The sequence below is a fragment of the Lolium rigidum genome, chromosome 7, assembly GCF_022539505.1.
Source record: "Lolium rigidum isolate FL_2022 chromosome 7, APGP_CSIRO_Lrig_0.1, whole genome shotgun sequence".
NCBI classification, from domain to species: domain Eukaryota; kingdom Viridiplantae; phylum Streptophyta; class Magnoliopsida; order Poales; family Poaceae; genus Lolium; species Lolium rigidum.
In genome coordinates, this window is record NC_061514.1 from 336,450,418 (window position 1) to 336,460,511 (window position 10,094).

At 43.8% G+C, this 10,094-nt stretch overlaps 1 pseudogene; it reads left to right on the forward strand.

Annotated features, from left to right (window-relative positions):
* Positions 1 to 7,040: 7,040 nt before the first annotated feature.
* LOC124677911 lies at positions 7,041 to 9,762 on the forward strand (annotated as a pseudogene).
* The last annotated feature ends 332 nt before the right edge of the window (positions 9,763 to 10,094 follow it).

A 10,094-nucleotide genomic window follows, 5' to 3' on the forward strand; every position in this document is an offset into this window, starting at 1 on the left:
TGGGTGATTGTTGTACTAGTGTTTTTCTTTCTATGGTGTTGATTTCGGGTGAATGTTATGGCGTGGTTCTTTTTATGTTTCTGGCTCCATGAATTTGACACTTCAGTATTTATATCATTGAAAGAGGGTGCCCTCAAGATTATTGGAAGGCACTACATTCCATATGACATACTCCCTTCCCAAAACATGTTGCATGTAATTTTTAGTCAAAATCAAAATTTATAAAGTTTGACCAACTACTATAGTAAAAATTGCCAACATCTACAATATAAAATGTATATGATTCACCATTATTCTAATAATATTGATATTGATTATATATTATAGAAGTCGATATTTTTTCTCTATAATTGGTCAAACTTTACAAAGTTTGACTTTAACCAGATATTATATGTAACATAATTTTGGAAAGGAGAGAGTAGTTTCAGCGATCTTTTTTAAGTGATCAACTACTGATGCCGTTGTCCCAGTTCATCCAAGCTAAAACTGAATAGAAACAGGCAGCAGCAATGCAGAAAATAGAAGATATGCAGCTACATTATAACATGCAAGAAAGACAGGAGCATAGGATTCAGGAAAAGGAGAATGATGCATGACAATGATGAGAGGATTGTCTATGGGGATGGAGATAATGAGGGGTTCTCTCAAGAGCATGACGTTTTAGCCGAGAAGGAAATGATAGAGGCTGAAGAGGATATCAGTTTAACTCAAGAGGTAAATAATATGGAAAAAGAATGTAAAGCTGAGGTTGAAAAGGAGATTATGAAGGAGAAAGAAAAAAAACCATGGAAGAGGAAAACATTAGGAAAAGGCTGATGCCGTAAAGACTGTCTCTTGAACGTTGCCCAACCATCCACTTCCAACCTTCTAGCAGAGATCAAAGATGCAGCGGACCTTTGGGCCAAAGCTGGAGCACCTGGTCTTAGAGTAGTGATGCCGCCGACCTGAATGTCTATTATTTCCATATATTAAGAAATGATGTAACCTCTTCGGAGGCTTGTAAGACAAACCCTTTTATTTTTTATAATGAAATAAAATGAAATTATTTTTTTGCATTTTGTCGAAAAAAATAACTTGCAAGCAACAAAATAAAATGAAATGATTTTCACACTATTGTTAAGACCGCACGGAAGGCTTGCTAATCTCAGTGGGAGTATAAACAACACATCCAAGTGATTGATATCATTAAATAACTACAAAATAGTACATATATCTGCAAAAAACGGTTAAGAATGCCAAGAACTCCGATAAAAATGGAGGAAGAGATTTTTCAAGCGCCCCTTGATATTGAATCTCTAAAATCACTTTGTCAAATGATGGTGAGAGTTTGGGGGAGTTCCATGATATAGAGGAGATCCCACTTCGTACGCTTTCTCCTCTCTCGGATAATTTAATAATAAAGCCTCAAAACCATTAGTGTTAACCTGAAAATTAAGGTTGGGAGAAGGAAGAAGCAATCAAAGGCTTAGTTTGGAGTGGGAAGGGCATGTGACCTCTTATAAAAGGAAGCATATTAGGTAAATCATGGATGATGGATACGCGTAGTCTGGATTTCTTTGGGATGATTTTAGGGAGGGCTTGTTGGAAAAAATTGAAGGTAGACAACATTTTTTGTCTGGCATGTAGCTCCATCCAATCGGAAATCTGGAGGTATGCTAGTAGGAAGGAGAAGTGACACTTTTTAAGTGATTGAAGAAGTTGACGGATGGTAGGCCTAGATAGGGTTATGCAGATATCTGCCCTAATTAAATTTCTCTGCGGTTCGACGGAGGTGACCACTTCTAAAGCAAGGACATGAGGTGCTCGCTGATGGTCAGCTGGTCTGGATGAGTGCTCCGTGTAAGGGTACATTGCCCCTATGTGTGGTTTTGGTAATTAATGACAACCCCTATGGACTAATGTTTTCATTGAGTTTATATGAAGGAATATTCCATAGGTACTACTTGCTCTCCATGTGTTGGATTCAAGTATGGATGCCATGAAGATAAAGGTATATCTTGTGTATTGGCATCAAGATCATCGGTATGAAGATATATATATGTGATATGATCAATAAGAAGAAATGAAGATGGAGTTCTTATGTGGGACTCAATATTAGCCATGCTCTATCTTATGTAAGTATGTGAAGATACAAGGTTGAGTTGGGCAAGTTCAAGATGAGCGTCTCAAGTGAATCACATACTTGAAGCTTGCCGTCCATTTGATGATAATGGACTTGTGAAGATGTGCATCAATGGAGCTTTCCCATCATAGTGTATGGTGGAGCATTTGTGAGTGGTCACGAAGCAACATTGGTCAAGAGAGGCATTCCGGCTTGAGTGAAGCTTGAAGAGTTATCATCAAGATCAAGCGGGATGCGCAAGGCAAAGGTATGGCCTTGCTAGGTTTTCCTTTTACCGGTCTCAAGGTGGATGTTGGGAGACCGGATTATAGGATAGATAGCCGCACTATTAAGAGGGGCTTTCGGTTGGGTAACTTGATCACATCGTCTTAGGGAGCTCAACCCTTTGCATACTTTGCATATCCTTATTGCCTCTTGGTGTTTCTCTATGTGAGGTTCTTGAGCTTGTTGCTAGCTTTACAACAAGCCCAAGTTCATCGAAAACGGAGTTCGCATGCATCTTCTATTGCGTTTTCGAGGTTGGGTGATTTTACCTGTTATTCATGATATAAGGTTCTACCCTTTTATATTCATGATAAAATCCCCTCCTACAATTTCTTGAGTTTGCACTTTCTATTGGATGGCATTTGTTATTATATTTCCAACGGAATTTGTTTCATGTCAATCGGAGTTCGGGAGCAATAGTTATTAAAGAAAAAGGAAAGATGAGAAAAGAATAAAAAGAAAAAGAGAAAAAGGGGAGGGAGCCGGCCGGCCGACCGGCCCAGCCACCGGCCCACCCGGTCCGCGACCGGGTCCGGCGCTGGTGCCATCCGGGCCGCCTCCCGGGGCCTTTTGGCCCAAGTCCGGTCGCAGGCCCGGTCCGTGACCGGCCTGCCCGGCGCTGCCCCCAGTCCGGCCGGATGGCTGACCGGGCCGCATCTCCACCAGCTGGGCCTCAAGCCGCCCCCGGCCCGACCGGCCTCGCCCTCACTCCGCAGCTGGCAGGCCCAGCTGCCCCCCGGCCCAGCCGGATCCGCTCTGGGCTGCCTTGGCCGCCGGAGGCCCACAGCCTGGCCTCTCCCCGCGCGGCCTGAAGGATTTCCGCCGCCCAGCGCGGCATCTGCCCGCCCGGTTGCTGGGCCGGTCCGGACCGGGCAGGCCGCCGGCCTCCCCAGCCCAGTGCTCCGGTCAACCGGCTCGGCAGCCGGCCTGGGCACCTTTTTTGCCCGATTTTAATGCGATTTTCACCCTACTTTTTCCCCAACGGTTATTTTTCTCCCTTGACTATAAATAGCCCTTCTTCCACCTTGAGCAACAACTTCTTCCCCTTTCTCTCACCTCCATTGTTGCATTTGAAGAAGTTGCTCTCTCCCTTGATTCCTCCAACCATTCTTGCTCATATTTGAGGATTTGAGAGAGGAGATCTAGATCTACACTTCCACCAAACCATTTCTTCTCTAAGTGAGGGAATCTCTTGGGATCTAGATCTTGGAGTCTTTAGTTGACTTTCCCCCTTGTTCTTCCTCTCCAATCTCATCCTAGCACTCGTTGCTTTGGTGGGATTTGAGTGTGAAGGACTTGAACACCTCCGGTGTTCTTGCTTTGCATCATTGCATAGTGTTGAGCTCTCCACCACGATTTGTTCGAGTGAGAGACCGTGAGCTTGTTACTCTTGGAGGGTGACCTCCTAGTTGGCTTGGTTGGTGTCCCGGTGATCTCTTCGTGGAAGATTGTGAAGGGGCCCGGGCTTCTCCTTCGTGGAGCTTGTGAAGTGGTTGTGGAGCTTGCCATCTCCGGAGCGGAGGAAAAGCTAACCATAAGGAAAGGGCCATTATCCTTCGTGGGTGTGGTTCGGAGAATAGGGTGAGCATTCGTGGCGCGGGGAATCCTTCATGGGACCTCCACTCCTCCAAACGTGACGTACCTTGTTGCAAAGCAAGGGAACACGGGAATACATCCTTGTCTTCGCGTGCCTCGGTTATTTCTATACCCGAGCTCTCTTTCCTTGTGATAGCCATCGTGCTTGAAGTACATATATCTTGCTATCACTTGTGCTACATATATCTTGTGCCTATCTTGCTTAGCTCTAGTTGCTATTGTTACACTTAGTTGAGCTTAGCATACTTAGGGTTTGTGCTTGTAAACTAAACGTTAGTTTAATTCCGCATTATTACAAGACAAATCCGTAAGAGTTTTTAATTGCCTATTCACCCCCCCTCTAGGCGACATCTCGATCTTTCACTCCGGTTCCACCATAGGGTGACTCAGTGATGCCCCCTTGTACCTAGCTGGTTTGTTTGTATTTTTAGGGCACAAGGCCCTGATGGCATTTTCATCTCCCATTGTCGGATTTGTAGGCATTGTGTGATGGATTAGGGTTGACTAATGTATGCTCTTACCAGTTATTTATTGAATAAAATGCAAATAAAGCCCATATGCATCGATTGTTGCAGAGGCCGGGCTGCCCCTTTTCAAAAAAATGCAAAAAGAATAAAGAGGAGACCCATGCCACGTTCTATTCTTCAGGTTATCTCTAGTCAAGATGGAATATTGAAATAGCTGCCACATGAAAATTTTAATTTTCAAAGGTATGGGTAGAGTGATTTAGTAGAGAATCTATCATTAGCATTCAAACTCCAGGAAACACCATCCGAAACCTCCGCGCTAGGTTGCCAGAGGGCACATGATTTGATGTAATTACACACTAAAGCATGGCAGGAAACATGGAGAGGGGGTCGTCTTCGGAGTATGTCCTATCATGCAAGTGCATCCAGCGCATGTGATTCCCACAACGAGAAGACAATGGCCTACCAGGCCGATGAGGAGGAAGGTCTCGCTCTCAAACCCAAATTTGTTGTTGTTGATGATTCTCTCTCACAAGGTACCAGCCATGGCAGCGGCATGGCAATTGACTAGACGGCGAGGATGGACATGAAGAAGGTATAGCGACGAGGTAGGCCGAGAGGAATACAATGGTGGAGCACTTCGACTCTGCGTAATCTCTACGTGAAACAACAATTGGTTCGTGCCTACTGTAAACTGAAGAAACACGAAGTGTTTGCATTCGTAATTTTGCATACTACCTAGGGAGTTTGAAGGACTCGGAAGGGGAACACTGTCACCGACGAATGTAGGAGTAGATCACAGGCACGACATTGCACTTACTGTAAAGGCTACTTAGGCTAGCACCTGGCAATCGACGAGCAAACAAAGCTCATTTTTAGCTCATCTCCACATATCATTTTATTCTACTGATGATGAAGATAAATATAATCTTCTCGTAACAGTAGCCGGCTTACCGCACCAAGGGTCATGAGGGAACTTATGTCATTTTATTTAGATAATCCCATGCATCACACAATAACATCTTCGAAATATCGAGCTTGAGGAGCATCGCTGGCATCTTGAGCACACGGAGCCACCGTGTCATACACCGAACCATGTAATTGTCATGGAGACATCTCCCGCCCACAAAGGCACTTTTGTGGAGCCTACTAAGGCATCAATTTATTCACCAATTCGTGCATGATGTTAACCGGTGTGAAAGCCCACATCTTGCAGCGATCTGGAAGGTAGCTATCCCTTTCAATATCATTTTTTTCTTTGGAAACTCACTAGGGGGCGACTGCCATTCGAGGACCAGATCCTCAAGCGCCGCAGGCCTATTTAGGACTTGTGCTCTATGTAATGATTTTAAGGATGTGGATCATGTTGACGTGTATAAAGTAGATTGCCTAACCCTTTTCATTAGTTCGGACTGTTGGTTCAAGTGGCTAGTGCATCAAGCTTAACATGGTATAGAGTCCCAGGTCTCAAGTTCAAATCCTGGCTTTCCCAATGTATCCGGCCTTCCGCGATCTTAACAGATCACATTTTTTTTGGATTGCCGCCTCATCGTTTTCTTTGGAGTTGCGATGGAGCTGCTCCAGGTTGATTGAAATCATATCTCGTTTGGGGATTTCTATCGCCTTTCTCGCATGGTACTGGGCCAACATTGACGCCTAGTTTGGATAGCTTTTTCTGCATGATGTTGGGCCTTGTGGAAACAAACTTGCTATTGAATGGATCGTTGTTCCTAAGCATCCAGCTAATTTACTCTTTCATATGACCCTTCTCTTGCAACAATGGCAGCCGGTGGTGAAGAGGAAGGACAAGGGAGGGTTGGCACTTACGACTGGTAGGCTGAAGGACCTACACGTTTCGCTTCGCGCCATGCAGCAGTAGGCGGCAACACCTTCCGGATCAGTGTGTGCGTTCATGAATCACATGTTCTATCGGATCCACATGTATTGAAACTTCTATTTTTTTTATTGTGCGTAGTGTTGTATCAAACGTTATGGTGATGACTTTGTTAATTTATAGTCGGGCTCAGCTTGAGCCTTCTTTCCAAAAGGAAATCCCACACCTAGATAACTACATATTTTTTTGGAAGAGGGGAGGGGGAGGAATGCATCATTAACTGGGGTAAGGGCACGCATAAAGTCGATGTGTCATCGTGATGGACAATTATGTAGTACTGGATGATTTTTCATATACACTCGCAACAAAAAATAAAGTAAAATGTCAACGCTTGGGCGCTCCACAAGGATCTCAGTTGCTCCAGCTACTCGTTCTACATCTCCTTTAACTTATCTAGACAAGGAGGTGGTACACATTATATGCCATAGTTTATCGTGCATCGTGTTATGCGTGGGATTATTTTTAACTGAAACCGAAGACACAATATAAGAGTACGGCCATCGTGTGATGCTCGGGATTATTCGCAAAAAGAAATGTAAGAGCACAACGGTGAATTTGGACGCGCAGAGATCTGACTCTCCATTGAACTGCAGAGTCATCACGCAAGCTAGGTATGTAATGACAATCCATGTTTCCTACATAATGAAATTACTAGCTACTCCTATCCAAATACTCTGCAGAGCTGGGCGAGGAGACAATGAGAAGTAGACATGGCTTGAAGCTCCTCCTGCTCTTCCTCTTCCTCCTCCTCATCATCATCATCATGATGCAGAGCGAGAAGCAGCAGAAGCAGAATACTACGGTGGTGAGCCATCTCCCTGGCTACCAAGGACCTCTCCCCTTCTCCCTGCAGACAGGCTACGTGGAGGTGGACGAGAGCAACGGCGTCCGCTTCTTCTACTACTTTGTTCAGTCGGAGAGGAATCCGGCGGAGGATCCCGTCCTGCTCTGGCTCACCGGCGGCCCCGGATGCTCCGGCTTCTCCGCCCTCGTCTACGAAAACGGTAACTACCATGCAATCCATCCTGATGTGACGTCCATATTGTACTGATTGTTGCTGTTACAGGTCCTCTCAGTTTCCAGTCTCATTCCTACGTCGATGGTCTGCCAGAGCTGGTGTATAGGCCAGATTCCTGGACCAAGGCAAGTATATCTCTCTTCAACCTCCCTTCCGGAACGTTGACACCTAACTAAACACTCTGATGTCTGATCATCCTTGTCTCTCGTCATCTGGATCGACATCTAATCACTAGGTGGCCAACATCATCTTTCTGGATTCCCCTGTTGGAGCCGGCTTTTCATACTCTGCAACAGAAGATGGATACAACTCCTCCGATACCAAAACCATTGATCAAATCGCCATCTTCCTTACCAAGGTCTGTCCGATCACATATGGCATTCTATTCTATCTGACCCATAATTAGCTTGCTTGACTCTCGATCGTGTTACTTAATTACCTAGAATAGTACAATACTGTCTGTTCTTGATGTGCTACGCTACACCCGAACAATGTTCCGAGTTCTTATTTGTTTCATAGATAACGATTCTGAATTCTTATGATGTTATTATCCAAGAAAACAAGTCTTAGGATGTTAACCCTCCTCTCATTATATTGCCCATCTGCAGTGGTACGAGGAGCACCCAGAGTTCTTACTGAATCCACTTTACATTGCCGGAGATTCGTATTCTGGCTTAATTGTTCCACCTCTAACCTTTCAAATTGCTAGAGGTATAGACTTCCTTGTTCTTCTTTACGAATATCGCATGCTTCCAATAAAATTTTAAAAACTCTGCTTGATTGACATTCTCTGCTAAATTTGCACCTAACATGAATTACAATCCATCTACTCAAATGTTTGACTTTAGTGTTCAACCCTTTAAATTTTGCTTGAAATGACCTATTCCGTGCTCTTTTCAAGGTATGGAAATGGGTGACCGGCCCGTTCTTAATTTGAAGGTCAGTTAAACCTTCACTGTAACATTTTTACATCTTTACAGTAATTATCCGAATGATTTTTACTGGATTTTTGTTGTTGTTGTAGACCAATTAATCTCCATGCAGCCTTTTGATTATTATTTGGTAATGTTATAAACATATTGCTTCAGGGTTACATCCTAGGCAACCCATTAACGGATCGCAAGACCGATTTTGCAGCTAGAGTTCCATATGCACATAGGATGGGTCTGCTATCCGATGAACAATATGAGGTGGTAGAGGGAATTGCATCATTTCTCGTAGTAACAAGTAGAGCTACTTCATTCATCTGTATGATTAACATTTCTATTTGCTTACATTCCAGATATACAGGGAAAGTTGTGGCGCCGACAACGATACGGCTCGAAATGCGGACTGCATAAATTGTCTCGAGTCAATAGATAAGGTACAATAATTCCAGCAAAAGGGAATTTGAAGCCATTTTGTCGATCTTAACTATTGATGATGTTTTTTTTCAAAGCGTAGTGTTTGAAGGGCATAAACATACATCACATTCTCGAACCTGAATGTCCCGAATACGATGGAAATTCAATCGGTGGAAGGATTCTGCTTGGCCACAACATTGCAGAGCTTCCCTTGTCTGACATTTGTTCAGAGTGCAGAGTTAGTGACCGAGAAACCTCAAAATCATTCTAATATTTGCATTGTTTGTTAAAATGACCATATTAGTATTATATAATATTGCATGTTCGATTCACTATGTAATTGCTACAGGAAGCGGGATATATCATGTCCAGCATATGGGCAAACGACAAGGCGGTAAGAGAGGCTCTTGGTGTCCACAATGTAAGTGCATTTCTTAAATGAAAGATCAAATAGATTAAGGATATCGTAAATCAGAAAAAATAAGTTAAGTGCTTGATGGATGCAGGGAACGGTTCGTTCGTGGTTGAGGTGCAACCATGGCACGCCGTACACCGGTGACATCTCGAGCAGCGAGGAGTATCACCGGAGTGTCACCACCAGAGGCTACCGGAGTCTAATTTACAGTGGCGATCACGACATGACTTGGCCTTTCATCGGCACCCAGGCGTGGATCCGGTTACTCGGATTCCCCATCGTGGATGAGTGGAGGCCGTGGTATGTCACCGGCCAAGTTGCAGGGTAAGTTTTTTTCAGATGAGTTTCGGGGGTAAGATTAAGTGGAACTTCTGGCTACACTTTCTTAATAGTGTATTTTATACCTTTGGTCTGCATTTCATTCTGGTGCAGGTTTGCCACAGTGTATTCCAATAACCTCACCTTTGCCACAGTCAAGGTATTTATTACTCTATTTTGATTACCCTATGCCAATGACCATTGGTTGCAATGTGAAGAAAGTGTTTATTTGTTTGATCAGGGCGCTGGTCACACTGCTCCGGAGTACAAGCCCAAGGAGTGTTTGGCCATGTTCTCTAGCTGGCTCTCCAACCGTCCACTCTGACTTGTCGATTTTCTCGCACGTATGACAGCAGCTCCTTCTTGTTTTGCACATCAACGATTTCTGAAAAGAAAAACTTTTTTCGAAAGGAAATATATTAACGAATAGAAAAAAACACCGTGACCTATTATTGTTTAATCTATGAATTGGGGTACTTACTAGTGCAATCGATCACCTCTACTGCTTTGTACCTGCGTGTGTGCATGTGTTCGTGATAATGTTGTGGTGTGTTTGGCTCCCTGAATTTAACCTTTTAGTGTTTAAAGTTTTGAAACAGGGTGTCCTGAAGATCATTTGAAGACACTAAATTACATATGACATAGTTTGTTATAAAA